Below are 16743 nucleotides of genomic sequence, written 5' to 3' on the forward strand. Positions count from 1 at the left end.
TTTTAGAAGACGACGCTCATAGTAGCGTCGAAACCTTGTCAATTTTGACTTAATATTTGTGACCGAGAGCTTATTTGTTCTGATAGAATCTTAACTATCCATTTATGAAAGAGAAATTGCGGAAGACTGTCTTACATTAGTTTCGAATTGGTATTTGTCGTGGCGTTTCCTCCGAACTAGCGTGTGTAGGACGACTACCCGCGCGGCAGAGTGCCTCAAAAATTCAAGCGGCCTATCCTGACACATTCGCCATTCTCCGGCTCGCAAATGAGGGGTCGAGCATTGGCTATGAAAAGGATGAGGGCGTCCTCGGACGTAGAAGGAGAACGCTAGAATCGCGCCGCCTCGAAGTAGTCTCTGGCGCTGCTGCCGCTTGAGACTGCGGCCACGGTCAGCAGCAGGAGGCTGCGAGCCATGCCGGCGCTCTCCGTGGCCCGCAGACCTCTGGCACTGCTTGCTCCCCAGGCTGCGAGGCCGGTGCTGTGCTATGAATGCGGCGCCCTTAACGTCACAGCCGTGCGCCACTGCGTTAGTTTTTGTTCCTGAGTTTCTCAGCAGTCGCAGTTTCTTGTGAGTGAGCGGTGTGGCAGACGCCGCCACAGCTGTTGCAGACACTGTGAGGCGCTCTCGCCGCAGTCTCCCTGGCGTATCGCTTACGACCGCCCTGTCACTTTTTTTATGCTTACTGTTTGTGACTGACTGATACGTGTTTACATGTCACTGCTCATTAACAGTATTCCATGACACAATTTCAAAGTTAACTGAATGAGATAACCCCCCCCCCCCTCCAATACCACGTCCAACTAAACTGTGTCAGACGGGGAGGGGCCTTGGAGCCGGGCGGGCGGATGGCTTTCCCTGAAACCGGACATAAACTACCTGTAGAGAAACATCGAAACTAATAGATAGGTGTAAAAAAAAAAGCAGAGGGCTTTAGATACAGACTTGCTGAATGAAACGCATTTGGCGGTCAAGAGAGCAATATGTCAAGCCTTCAGTGACTGCCGTAGCAGAATACTGTCAAACGATCTTTCACAAAACCTAAAGGGATTCTGGTCGTATGAAAACGCTTTTAGTGGCACCAGAGTTAGTGCCCAGTCCCTAACGAACGAGACAGGAATTGAAATTATGCATAGCAAAGCAAAAGCTGAAGTGGTTAACTTCGTTTTCAAATGTTACCGTACAAAGGAAAACCAAGGATAACTGTCCCTGTACCACTGAAAAGGTGAGCGAAGTTAGTATTGGTGTTCTTGGTGTTGAGAAATAGCTGAAATAGTTAAAAGTCAACAAAGCTCCAGGGCCCAATGGAATCCATATCAGATTCTGTACTGAATTGGTGGCTGAGTTAGACCCTTTTGTAACTATAATCAATTGTAGATCCCTTGAACAAAGAACCGTACCCTGTTATTGGAAAAGCATAGGTCACATCCATCTTTAACTTTTCAAAATTGGATTTATATACCACCTCAAGTACACACACATATATTCGACACCTCAAAACAAACACCTCCAAATGTTTTAAACAATTATTCTGTAATAATGTTGTTACGGTGTATATTCTTTGCACTTTGCGGTTATGTCTTCTCTTCTGCTATACGAACCTTGCACCCAGCTGATTCCAGACGCCATATTTGTTTACAAATGTGGCAGTATACATGTGATGTGTTACGACAGCAAAAGGAACCTGTGACCACTGGAGGTACTCTAGTTTACTTACTAAAGTTTACCATTAGATATCAGTTAAATTTTTTGTCAAAAGTAATCCAAAACCATATTCTGAAATAGTGTCTTGTTTCTCCACTACGCAGTGCCACAAGTTCCTCCAAAATCGTAACACAACACACACACACACATATGTAATACTAACTAATGTAAATCCACCCGATGATGGAGGTTTAAACCTTCGAAACGCGTCGTGGAAAAAATAAAACGGTGACAGGTAACAGTAAACTTGTTGTTTCATTTAATGTCAGTAAGAGTCACGGTAAAGCCTAACCTAAAAATTTTCGCATTTAAAGTTACAAGAAGGGTAGTAGAAATGATCCTCGATATCAGTTTGTTGTAGAATCTTAGAACATAGTCTGAGCTAAAAAATAATGAGGTATTTCGAACAGAATGCCTCATCCATACTAACCAGCATGTACTCCAAAAACATCGATCATATGAAACACAATTCGCACTTTTCTTACCTGACATACTGAAAGATTTTGTCTTAGGCAGTAGGATACATGCAGTATTTCTAGATATCCGAAAAGCATTCGATACTGTACCATGCCTACATTTAGTGTTAAAAGTACGTTCATATGGGGTATCAAATGAAATTTGTGACTGGATTGAAGACTTTCTGGTAGGGACGACGCAGCATGTTATCTTGGATGGAGAGTAGTCAGATGTAGAAGTAATTTCGGGTGTGTCGCGGGAAGTGTCTTAGGACTCTTGCTGTTCATATTGTATACTAATGATCATGTGGACAATATTAATAATAACACCACGATATTTGCAGATGATGCAGTTATCTAAAATGAAGTACTATCTGAAAGAATGTGCATAAATATTCAGTCAAATATTGATAAGGTTTCAAAGAGGAGCAAAGATTGGCGGCTTGCTATAAATGTTCAGAACTGTACAACTGTGCACTTCACAAAAAGGAAAAACGTAGCATCCTATGACTACAACATCAATGAGTCACTGTTTTAATAGGACAACTCGTACAAATACCTGTTAGTAACACTTTGTAGGGATATGAAATGGAATGATCACATACGCTATGTAGTGGAAAAAGCAGGTGGAAGAGTTCTGGGAAAGTGCAATCATACAAAGCAAGCATCAACAAATCACTCACGCGTCCCATTCTAGACTATTGCTCAAGTGTATTGCCCCCGCACCAAACAAGACTGATAGGGGATCAACGTATACCGAGAAGGGCAGCACGAAAGTAGAGCCATACTCACCGTCATGCGGGATATAAACTCCGCCAACCCATAAGTGCATCACAGTAGAAAGTGCTGAAATCTGCTAGCTTGAAGTCCACAGTACTTTGTAGATATGTAGTTGACACGTTTAAAGTTTATAGGATAGTTTTAAACCCATAGCTTTCCCGTCATATGTGAGAAGCCAATTGTCAAAAATAGAACGGATCATAACCAAAGTAAAAGTGACTTTTCGCATTTTACCGAAGACAGCAGCACTCCTGGGTACCGTTAAAGATGATTTGGTGCATCGGAAGCCTGAGCCTTACAAGATCCCCTGTGAGTGTGGCTTTTCATATATCGGACAGACCACACGTTCATCCCATGAAAGATGCAAAGTCACCGCAGGTCCTACAACCCAATAAATCGATGGTGGCGGAGCACTTTATTGACACTGGGCACACTAGTGTGGACGAAAACATTGAAATTTTATTCAAGATTTAATCTTTATGGGACTCAGTAGAGAAAGAAGCAACTGAAATTGTGTTGACGACAAATTTAATTAATAGAGGTAGCAACTTCGCCTTGGATAAATCATGGAATCCAGCACTTTCTGTAACAAACTTACAAAGACATCGTCACCGTATAGCTCTCAGTGACATCGACAACCCAACATGGATCGACCGCGCAACCACAGATCTAATTCATGCTTACGTTTTACCACTTTGCCGCCAATCAACGTCTCTGGCACTTTGTGTATCTGTGGCGGAATGCGATGTTGCACGGTCCGCAAGTTTAAAAGAACGGAGGGAGTGCTGGAGAGTCAGTCATTCGGCCCACTCTGAAGATGGCCGAACAATACTTGGTCGAAATATCAGAAGAAGAAGCAGTATTCCAGAAAGACAATGGGCAGCGGGTTGATCGATAGCATCATTCAGTGTCAGGATAATGCCCGCCCTCATGTTGCCATGGTTGTTTAGACTACGGTGCCATACTTTGCTATAAAGACTGCCGTCTAATACGCGCTGTACCATGCAGCCACAGCTGCGTGTTGAAAATGGTTTCCATGTGCCTCAATGCAATCGTGTACGCGCCGTAGCATCTACTGTCTCACACATTCACCTCGATCAGACTGCATCCGATCAGTGACAAAGGCAGCATAAATACGCTGCTTCAGTGTCTCCACATCTGGAATGGACTCTTCATACCCGACACTTTTGAGATGGCCCCATAACCAGAAATCGAACTAGTTGAGATCCGTTGAACGAGCAAGCCATGCAACTGGACTCCCTCGTCCGATCCATCGATCAGGAAAGACACTATTGACGCGTCCAGGCGTTAACGGAGAAGTGTTTTGGTGGACCATCAAGTAGCAGCCACATAACCATTCGACTCATCAATGGCACTTCCTCCAGCAGGGAAAGCAGAGTCACTCGCAAGAAATGTCAATAGTTCCGGCCTGTTGGGTGACGTGGAATGAAGACTGGTCCCAATATGCGGTCGCCAATTATCCCAAAAGTATGTGTGTGTGGAATCTTATGGGACTTAACTGCTAAGGTCATCAGTCCCTAACCTTACACACTACTTAACCTAAATTATCCTAAGGACAAACACACACACCCATGCCCGAGAGAGTACTCGAACCTCCGCCGGGACCAGCCGCACAGACATATTATCCCATCCCACACATTCCGGCTGCATCAATGCTGATGATTCGCTATCATCATACCGTGGGGGTTCTGCATACTATCCCGCACATGGCTGTTATGGAAGCTGAAGATGCACTCGGCGTATAGTTGGCCTCAAATGTGAATAGGATGAATGACACAAATCCCAGAATCGTGGTTGCCTACTGAAGAAATCAGTGAGAAAATTGCTCCCGATGTGAAAAGTCTGTCGCTAGTAAGCCCCGCAAACGTTATAAGTGATAAGGATAGTAACAAGTGTCACGGAGACGGTTCCACACGGCCGTCAGCCTTGCCCTGTACTGGCGGGCCAACTGCCTGGCACTGACACGGTGGTCGCCTTCCACAGTGGTAATCACTTTTTCCTCCAAGTCTGGTATCCAACGCTTCGGGTAATTCCATCATGATTTCATGCTTGCTGAAGCGACCATTTCTCAGACAAATTGTGAAACACAGTTTCCAACATTGAGTGCTGTGGTTGTTGCTGCACGTTGCCAAGCTCTCGATTCGAATACGGGACCACTGTGTACAACGCTGTATCACATCCACTACAAGGTTAGTCTACAAGAGAAGTGAATCGGACACTACATTACCAATTACTATGGCAGGAGAAGGCGCTAGGGCACGGCGTATGAGGGACAGTATTGCCCTCTAGGCGGAAACGATGCATACTGTAACAGTGGTTGCATGGTACGGCGCGTATTAGACCACTAACAAGCTTTGATTGGATAAATGGTCTCTAGCACGGACACCATGCACTTCCGGAAAAAAGTACATTAGACCTTTTTTGTTCCGTGTCCTCTCATCGATCAATCCTTAGAGTTTGTACTCGGTGAAAAAACCATCCTGTAGTTACATGGTACATTCAGAAATGATATGTGACATTCCTCAAGAGGAACGGGTTTGGTCTCTCTGGCGTTTTTAATGTCTTTAAGCGATATAGAAGACATTCTGAGCAACTATGTTAGATATTTTGCAGATGATGCTGTCATTTATCGCTTACTAAACGGGAATTGAAGAGTACGATAATAGACAAGGGAACGTAAACTGTTAAAAGTGGATATCCTCCCCAGGACGACTAAAGAAATCTGCTAAATTTCGTTTTCACTATAAATCGGGCAAATTTAAAAGTTCTCTTTCTTCTGAATGTCTACGGATTACCAATACAAACAGCATATGCATCTCAGGGGGAAAAATTTTGGCAATTGGGTCGGAAGACTGCATTTCGTGCACATAACACTTTGAAGATAGAACAGATCTACTGAAGTCGCTGGCTACACTATTCTCTGCGTCCTCTTCTGCAGTATTGCTGTGCGATATGGACTCTCACCAGACTTGACTGTCGGGTTCAAGGAAAGCAGCTCGTTTCATATGAATATGAAATAGTGGAGAGTGTAACGTATTATATATTTTGAGGGATTTACGGTGCAGATTATCAAAGCAAAAGACATTTTAGCTTCTGCGAGATCTTTATACGGAATTTCAGTTGCCAACTTTCTCTTTAGAATGTCAAAATATTTAGTTAGCCCCCATCTACATAGGGAGGAACGACTGTTATAATAAAATTAGACAAGTTACAGCTCGCACGGAAAAATGTAGCTGTTCCTCTTTCCCACGTGCTATTTGGGAGAGGAACGATCGAGAATTTGTCTCAAAGTCATTGTATGAATCGCCTTCCAAACACTCAAGCGTGAATTGCAGAGAAGTCATGTATACGTAGATGCATACATGCGTGAAAAGGATTGGTCGCATGTTTCAGTCTCGGCGGTAAAGTTTCTAAGAGAAATCCTAGCTCTTACGTTCCCCGACATTTTCCCCCTTCCCCCACCCCCACCACCAGCCCCACCAATCGTATGCAGAGCTTTCCAATTAGCAGCAGGACAGTTTCGTCTAATCTTTGAAGGTGTTACAGAGGACTTTACACTTCCTGCCTAGAATCTCCTCAACAAGAACTTGTAGCGTATACATCCATAGCTTATGAACTTTGCGCAGCCACTCCGTAGTGTCTACACATGTTTTTTCTCACCATCCGTAATTAACAAAGCTAATTTTACGACTTCACTGTTTGTTCCTAACGACTTCGTTTCGAAAATTTCCGTGAGCAGCCGAGTGTAATGCAGTCTTTTGAGATCGTGTCATGGTGTAAGTTGCTACTTTTCCACTTGAACTTTCAGCATTTACGTAGAACAGATTAAGTACTAACCACACCGTCCACAACACTTCATGTATAGAAAAGAGAGCTGCTGCCTTCTACGGACAGGGTATCGAGTTAAAAATAATAGCTCATGAACAGTATCATAAGAAAAGTATCCTACGCACAGAAGTATCGACAGCTTGAGGCATCAATATCTCGGTAAAAAGATTAGGGCAAATGCTAATCGGCTCCAATCCCTCTATCTCTGTTTTTAGAAGCTATCTGTAATGGAGAGTGATAGCCGACTTTCACAAGTTTTATATAGCATAATATAAGCGTTAAATTAAGCAATGCTTTATTTTCATTACAGATAATGATTTTTAAAAATTTGGAACTTCAAACATGAAATTACAGAACAGATTGCGAGAGAAACAGCTGAGTAGTGCGTAAAAATAAACAAAATGTTACTCAAGCTTTCCGTTCTCCCTGCATATGGTCAGTCAAAAACAATTTTAATCCAGTTGTTTCGCTAATAATCTATTACGTTAATTTGACAATCTATTGCCTGTCGTTGAAAATAAAAGCTTGGGCGGCACTAATGTTGGTGAGACTGTGAGATGCTCGTCATTGGCTTACAACAGCTGGGGAGATAAAGCCTTCATATATTCGGAATGCTGTAAAGGCTTAGCTGACATAAATTAGTCACGACTACTTTTTTTTATTTCGTTGTGTGCTAATGCGTTACGATCACTCCAAAAGCCGTATATCATTTCAAAGGAAGAATAACTCTCTGCTTCGCTACTTCTGGTCGCAACGATTGCATGAAGATTACTTGCCGATAAACACCTTACTGTAGAAATTCCCCTACTCTAGGTGTGGAATCCTGAAAACTTATATTTTCAAAACTTGGGTAAAGCGTACATGGTACTGCATGGAAATGGTCCTATTCAGTTTGTCCAAATAAGTGTTGTATTTGATTGTTTAGCTCATGTTTTACAGACTCTGTCAGAGCAGTCATCAGTCCATCATTAGGGTAAATAATAAAAAAGTAATAAGCCATTACGAGGAACAATCGATACGGTATACACAAATTCTATAAAAGTAGCTGTGTGTACACTGATCAGCCATAACATTATGGCCGCCTATCTAAGTGCCGGTATGTCTAACTCTGTCACGGATAACAACGGCGACGCGTCGTGGCATAGAAGCAATGAGGCCCTGGTAGGCCGTTGGGGGGTGTTAGCACCACATCTGCACACACAAGTCACCTCAGTCCCGTAAATTTCGGGGAGGGAAACGATGAACTCCGATGCCAAGTGCATCCGCATTCCAGATGTGTTCCAACGGGTTCAGATCTGGCGAGTAGGGGCCAGGATATACAGGGTGCTACAAAAAGGTACGGCCAAACTTTCAGGATACATTCCTCACACACAAAGAAAGAAAATATGTTATGTGGACATGTGTCCGGAAACGCTTACTTTCCATGTTAGAGCTCATTTTATTACTTCTCTTCAAATCACATTAATCATGAAATGGAAATACACAGCAACAGAACGTACCAGCGTGACTTCAAACACTTTGTTAGAGGAAATGTTCAAAATGTCCTTCGTTAGCGAGGAAACATGCATCCACCCTCCGTCGCTTTGGAATCCCTGATGTGCTGATGCAGCCCTCGAGAATGGCGTATTGTATGACAGCCGTCCACAACACGAGCACGAAGAGTCTCTGCATTTGGTACCGGGATTGCGTAGACAAGAGCTTTCAAATGCCCCCATAAATGAAAGTCAAGAGGGTTGAGGTCAGGAGAGCGTGGAGGCCATGGAATTGGTCCGCCTCTACCAATCCATCGGTCACCGAATCTGTTGTTGAGATGCGTACGAACACTTCGACTGAAATGTGCAGGATCTCCATCGTGCATGAACCACGTGTTGTGTCGTACCTGTAAAAGCACATGTTCTAGCAGCACAGGTAGAGTACTCGTATGAAATCATGATAACGTGCTCCATTGAGAGTAGGTGGAAGAACATGGGGCCCAATCAAGACATCACCAATAATGCCTGCCCAAACGTTCATAGAAAATCTGTGTTGATGACGTGATTGCACAACTGCGCGCGAATTCTCGTCAGCCCACACATGTTAATTGTGAAAATTTACAATTTGATCACGTTGGAATGAAGCCTCATCCGTAAAGAGAACATTTACACTGAAATGAGGATTGACACATTGTTGGATGAACCATTCGCAGAAGTGTACCCGTGGAGGCCAATCAGCTGCTGATAGTAGCTGCACACACTGTACATGGTACGGAAACAACTGGTTCTCCCGTAGCTCTCTCCATACAGTGACGTGGTCAACGTTACCTTGTACAACAGCAATTTCTCTGACGCTGACATTAGGGTTATCGTCAACTGCAGAATTGCTTCGTCAATTGCAGGTGTCCTTGTCGTTCTAGGTCTTCCCCAGTCGCGAGTCATAGGCGGGAATGTTCCGTACTCCCTAAGACGCCGAGCGTCTTCCTGTCTTCTGGAAATCTGTGTCGATACAAACGTACCGTGCCACGGCTATTGCCCCGTGCTAATCCATACATCAAATGGGCATCTGCCAACTCCGCATTTGTAAACATTGCACTGACTGCAAAACCACGTTCGTGATGAACACTAACCTGTTGATGCTACGTACTGATATGCTTGATGCCAGTACTATAGAGCAATGAGTCGCATGTCAACACAAGCACTGAAGTCAACATTACCTTCCTTCAATTGGGCCAACTGGCCGTGAGTCGAGGAAGTACAGTACATACTGACGAAACTAAAATGAGCTCTAACATGGAAGTTAAGCGTTTCCGGAGACATGTCCACATAACATCATCTCCTTATTTTGTGAGGAATGTTTCCTGAAAGTTTGGCCATACCTTTTTGTAACACCCTGTATACTGGAACTCTTCGCTGTGTTCGTCGAACCACTTTGAGCCGGTGTGTTTCTGGCACCAGGCGATATATTGATTCTTACTTCCATCTTTGATCGTTGTCCCTGTGCCTTGTTCTCTTTGCGTCTTTGACGCAGGCTATTTATGGTGGCGCGCGTGCGCAAGTCGAGGAGAGTGGGTCCGCGCATGAGCCGAGTCAGTTTGTGACGTGACGTGCTTTCGATGTTGTCGTTGTGGGGAGTTGGCGACACCATGTCACGTGGCACGGCCGTATGCCGTAAGGACCAGTTGAGTTGGAGCAACGAAGAAGCATGGGCCTCTGCCGGAAAGTATTAAAGCTGTATTGACAATACTGGCCAGTGGTGACCAGGATTTGCTAAGACCTCGAGAGCTATGTGGATGGGTGGCGTGTAAATTTCACATGAAGAAAAAGAAAAATTAATCGCCAAGCTTTCGTCGTGAGTTCCTCTTTCTCTATATAGTAAATCTTACTGCACAGCCGCTTAAGGACTGTTGACTGTTGCAGATGCTCGTGGTAGCAACCAGCAAAACATTCACTGCTGTGGCGTCGAGGCGAGTTATTTCCTCTAACGGCCATTAAATTATGTTACTAAAGTACATCACACACACATCCATGCCCGAGGCAGGATTCGAACCTGCGACCGTAGCGGTCGCACGGTTCCAGACTGTAGCGCCTAGAACCGCTCGGCCACCCCGTCCGGCGTAAGTTTGGATTTCGTGCTTAGCGGCACGCTGAAGGTAGCTGGTTCACTTGAACGTCATTTCCTAATTTAGTTATAGATTTAGAATTTTCTAGTTCTATGAATTAGTGGTAGTTGTTGTTTCTTAATAATTTCTTGTGCGTATGGAAGGCAAGTGGCCATGATAAATATAGGTCACATTGTGTGGCCGTGCGTATTTTGGTCTGTAGCCATAGGGACCGTGATTATTGCATTAGCAACCTATTGAAGTGACATTAGTTTTCTATTGCAATTCCAAATACCTATCTCAAAGTTGATTGTCACGTTAGGTACTGCACGTTTGATTTATGTGGTGTCAGCCCTTTAGCAAATACAGATTATCTTGTAAGGTGGGCCTTAAGTCATTGGGTGTGGAATGACATCTTTTCACGTAGTATCTAGATACTTTTTTTTTTTTTTGGATCAAAGGACACTAAGCTCCTTAATTCTGTTCATTGGTTAACTTGTAATATGTTTATATTAAGGTATTACTTTTATATATATATATATATATATATATATATATATATATATATATATATATATATATATATATTTCTGTTACTTATACATTCTACAGTGTGTCTGCCGCTCATGTTTTCCTGTTTTCAGAAACGTGTATGGTGGTCGACGCGAGCAAACCTCGCCCCGCGAGCTTGCAGTGTGACTGAAATCTCAGGATTTGAACTCAGGGCCGTCCGGACCCCGTTAACGCGCGATTTCTCTATTCCATTCAACGATAGGCTTCTTTTAGGCAGAAGATTTCCTACTGCCCAAAGTTGAGTATAAGTTCACCGTTTGGATCGTGTGTTTGTGAAATCGTAATAGTTTAACGTTTGCTCACGTCCATGACATGTTCTTCAAATTGACGTTTTGCCTTAAGCTTGCATCTTCCGGACGTTGAGTGTAGTAGAATGCTAAGTGTTAACAGAACAGTTAATAGTACGCTTCAGGTCAGATTGCATCAAATTAATTTTACCTTTTCCGTAAGTGTAAAACTGAGTGAGAAAGGCGATAGCCGACATTGTAAACATTTTGTTATCTGTTTCATCTATTCATTGATTGTTGTTACGGGCACGTAAACGGGCCGTTGTCACAAGAGTGACGGTTAATATTGTAAATACTAATTGTGCAGAGGGCCTTGATATGCAAATCTTGTTAATTGAATATTGCTGTTGATGAATTCATGTGTATCTGTAATCAATAAAGAAGTGTTGTAACTACAAAATGGTTGTGTTACTGGTATATAAGGTTAGAGTGTGCAATCGCCACACCACACTTCATCACACTCCTGGTCTTGTCACATGGCGCATTATCTTGTTGAAAAATTCCACGGCCGTCGGGAAACATGAAGGAGTCTACGTCGTCTGCAACCAGAGTACGATACTCCTTGGCCATGATGGCGCCTTTTCGAGGCTCCACTGGGTCCATAGATGCTCATGTGGATGTTCCGCAGCACAGGTATGAAAGGGCTGTTATCCCGAAAGACAAGACGACTAATTCGCGTCCTCCCTTCGGCATGATGAAGAAGACATCGGCGATTCATCAAAGTGCGCAACGCTTTGCCGCTGTACCAATAGGAGTGCCGTTGGTCAGGCGCCCATTTCAGTCGTTGTTGGCGATGTCGTGGTGTTAACATAGGCACATGCATGGGTCGTCGGCTACGGGGTCCCATCGTCAGGAGAGTTCGATGCACTGTGTACTCAGACACACCAGCATTAAAGTCTGATGTTGGTTCCATTACAGTTCGTCACATGTCCTGTTTTATCAGTGTGTCAGCCTACCACATCCGACATCTGGTATGAGGTTCAAATGATTCAAATGGCTCTGAGGACTATGGGACTCAACTGCTGTGGTCATAAGTCCCCTAGAACTTCGAACTACTTAAACCTAACTAACCTAAGGACAGCACACACATCCATGCCCGAGGCAGGATTCGAACCTGCGACCGTAGCGGTCGTGCGGTTCCAGACTGTAGCGCCTTTAACCGCTCGGCCACTCCGGCCGGCTCTGGTATGAGGGGTAACCGTTCAACCCCACGACGTCTGGACGTGGTTTCACCTTGGTTTCCCCACGTGTTGACGACACCCACCACAAAACTCCTCGAACACCCGACAAATCGTGCAGCTTGCGAAATATTCTTGTTGAGCCTTCGGGCCTTAACCATCTACCCTTTGTCAAACTCAGATCGCACACCTTCCCCATTCTACACATGGACAGCACGGTCGCTGATACTACATGCACGGTGCGTTTGTCTGACTAGCACGTCGCCAGGTAACGCTGCTATCGCTTGGAAGGATTTATATCGATATTAGGCCGGTGATGATAATGTTCTGGCTGATTAGTGTATGTTCCACATCTCCTTCTATGCCACTGCATCGATTTCAACAAACTTGGTACACATATTACTAACTGTCGGGAAAGAAAGACTGTTGGAGTAAGAACCACGTAGTGGCTAGACACCGGACTCGCATTCGGGAGGACGACGGTTCAATCCCGCGTCCGGCCATCCTGATTTAGGTTTTCCGTGATTTCCCTAAATCGCTCCAGGCAAATGCCGGGATGGTTCCTTTCAAAGGGCACGGCCGACTTCCTTCCCCGTCCTTCCCTAATCCGATGAGACCGATGACCTCGCTGTCTCGTCTCCTTCCCCGAAACAACCAACCAACCAAGAACCACGTAGGTCTCAGAGGGGTGAGGATGGGGCTGAAGAAGAGGCGTAGCTCACGACGACCAAACAGCCAGACTACATTCATCCAGTATTTGAAATTGAGAGCGCTTAGTGACTTGCAATCAACTTCACGCATAACTTCAAAGTTTTATCAGACTTTTTCTCGCTGATACTCCCTTAAAAATGATGAGAAAAGTTTATCGCTTACTACATTTTTATGTGGTAAAACTGTCGCATCAGGCATGGCCTCTTACTTTATTCCTTCTGTAATAGCAACTCTATTTGCAGCACATTTTGCAGGCAGTATTTACATATACCACTAGATGTACTTGAAATGAGTATTATTGTACGACACATAGTTCGGAAGATGTAACGTAGTAAACATTACCCTACGACAGAAAGAAATTGCAGGATGAAATTCACTAGAGACATGCGTCAAATATATGTGAGATATGTGCACCAGTATTATGAAATAGACACTCGCTACTCACCCTAGAGCGGAGATGATGAGTGGCAGATAGGCACAACAAAAAGACTGTCAGAAAGTGAGCTTTCGGGCAACAAGGCCTGCGTCGAAAACAGACACACACACACTCAAGCAAACGCAACTCACGTGAACATGACCACCGTCTTTGGCTGCTGAGACCAGGCTAGTAGCTGTGCATCGTGCTTCTTCGACTTAGAAATGAAGGGTGAAACATTGCTAACAAAAAAGACGGCGGCGTCTTCGGACCTAGAAGGAAAATACCGGAATCGCGCCTCACCGAAGTAATCTCTGGCGTTGCGGCCGCTGGAGACTGCGGCCTTCGTTATCAGCAGCAGCTGTTCTCTACTCTTTATACAGCATTGCGCAGTCGCACTTCCCTCTCCTCAGACACCGCAACCACTGTTGTACTATAAATAAGGCGTCCCTATGTCAGAACCTTGAGCCACGGTGCGAGATTTTGCTGACGTCACCACGGCGCTGAGGCCACTGTTACTCTACCACGCTCACTGATTATTGCCGTCCCATGATTATTTTTTCTTCTTACTGTTTGCGACTGATTGGAATCCGTGCACGAGTTGATAATATTGCGTAACACAGTGTGAGAGTGAAATGAACATGACGACTGTCCAAGAATCTCCAATGAATCTCTGCAAGCTTTTAGCCAATTTCAGTGGCGCATCCTTTTCCTCCCCCTACCCCCACCACCATCTCCTCCCGTGCTGCCTCCAGCACCACTAACTGTTGTTTAATTATTAAGACTAGCACGTAATGCACGGCTGTGGTGTTTAAGATTTACATACCCAACGTCCTCGCCCGACCACTCTCGCCCCAAAGCCCATGGGCACGAATTTTCAGAAGGATGTACAACCAATGGCACAGCCGCGATGGTAACACAGGTTTCTGTCAGATCACCGACGTTAAGCGCTGTCGAGTGTGGCTGGCACTTTTATGGAAGGCGTTTGAGGATACAAAATGACTTAGACAACACTTCTAGTTGGCGTGATGAATGGTAGTAATGTGTAAAATGTGATAAGATACGAGGAATTAGGGCTGATACTGGTGCATATACGCAGTCGTTTTTCCATCGTTGTATTTACGAGTGAAACGGGACGGGAAATGACTAGTAGTGGTACGGGTTACCCTCCACGACGAGCCGTAATGTGGATTGCGGAGTATCGATGTAGATGATAAAGATGGGAGACCATCTGCGTCTGCCAAGCGCTGTTGGCAAATGAGTGGTACTTAGGCCTTATGAAGGCAATTGAGGAGCTACGTGACTGAGCGACTCCGGTGACTACTAGAGATGGGTAGTTCGCGAACGAACGGGTGCAAAGGAACGGTTCACCAAGATGAACGACAGGACCGAGGAACGAATTCCAAGGAACGATCGGTTCATAGTTCACTTAGGTCGCGACGGTCTACTTGTAGTTCCCGGGAACGAGGAACGATCGGTTCATAGTTCATTTTGGTCGCGGCGGTCTACTTACAGTTTCCGGAAGTGAGGAACGATCTGTTCGTAGTTCACTAGTTCACTTCGGTCGCGGCGGTCACTTTGGCAGTTCTCGTTCCAGCCTCGGTCGCGTGCTCGTCTGTCTCGGTCTCCCTCGGCCGCACTCGTCGTTCTTCGCATGACCACCTGTCTCAGTTCCACTGCCGACTACTCCTGGTTAGTTCAGTATCCAGTTTTTCGTTTCGTTCACTGCGCTCGCCCATTTTACATGTGTTCCAAACTGTTCTTGCACTTGGGTCTGGCTATTCAGCGTCCACGACCGGTAATCAAAAAGTATTTTACAGTTACGTAAATTACATAAAAATCACGTTGTATGTAATAGGTACGTCTTTTCAGGTAACAAAAGGGCATATCAGCTCACTTCATTATATCGATGAACAGCAGAAGACATAATTATAACACGACAAGTTTTTTGTTATTTATATGTTTTTTGGTTTCATCGACTGGATTTAGCAACGAACTTTCAATAATTTGCTTAATTTTTAGTGTAAGAAAATTCATATAAAACGATTTTCGTGTATCTTTCATATACAAAACATTACGTTTGGCAAGGCTCTAATTGTTTTTAAGTTTGGTTGTTTCCAATTTGCATTACCTGCTAGTTTGATTTCTTTGAAAAAAAAAAAGTGGTTTGTGGGTCATTTTGGATCAGTAGGAGAATCGGTGCCTCTCCATTTGAAAAAACATAGATTGTCATAAAATCATATTTACTTATTATCTCAAAAACATTTGTTCAGAAGGAGCTTTCAAACCAAAAACTTTACTACAGCGAACTTAATTATTATTATTATTCCTGCATTAACTTTAAAAATGCGACATAAAAACCTAATTTTTACTAAGCATGTGACGCGAGTATGAAGAGAAAATCACATTTTATTTTATGCTTCCATAAAGTCTACTTCGCCTACGAACTCAGAGACAACGTGAAGTATATATAGGGTGTAAACGATTATTGTTTACAACGTAGCATAGCTTTGTAGTGGCAGTCGAAACGAAGAATTTTATACAAGACACTTGTGGTCTATTAAGTAGGGAAACAGCAACCAACAGGTTTACAAGACTACATGTGCTATAGCCCATGCGCGTCGTGTGAGATTTTCATGTTCTCTTCTCCAGCTCTCTACACATAGTCATCGATTGTTTCGCCATTGTTGCTTGTATTAGCTTGTTATTTCTTCACTGCCTAATTATTACATGTTTGTCTCTTTGTTGTATCTGCTCGTAGCGGGCAACACATCGTCGGTAACTGGCGAGCAGTCTGTACTCGGGGCCGGTTTTCCGTGCGCCACCCTATATTATTTCCTTGCGATCAGCCACACAACGCTACAATTGGCTAAACGAGAGGTTCTGCAGAATCACAGAAATTACTTCTAAAAGTGTGTAAGAATTCTGTAATGAATAAAAACTCTATACTCCAGGGATGAGACAAATGCCCCCTTTGGTGCCCTCAATCCTTCAGTCACCTGCACTACTAGTTTTCAGTTTTTCATAAGAACCATATACCAAGCACAAAAGAACGGTGAACGAGTAAAAGTGAACGGTACCCAAAAAAGAACGATCAGCAGTGACCTAGTTCACAAGGATGAACGAGTTTGCCCATCTCTAGTGACGACAGCTGACAACGGCCTGGAGAGCGGGGTGGCGATCACAAGGCCCGCCACATCCGCATCTATTGACGCCT

The sequence above is a fragment of the Schistocerca piceifrons genome, chromosome 8, assembly GCF_021461385.2.
Source record: "Schistocerca piceifrons isolate TAMUIC-IGC-003096 chromosome 8, iqSchPice1.1, whole genome shotgun sequence".
Classification (NCBI taxonomy): domain Eukaryota; kingdom Metazoa; phylum Arthropoda; class Insecta; order Orthoptera; family Acrididae; genus Schistocerca; species Schistocerca piceifrons.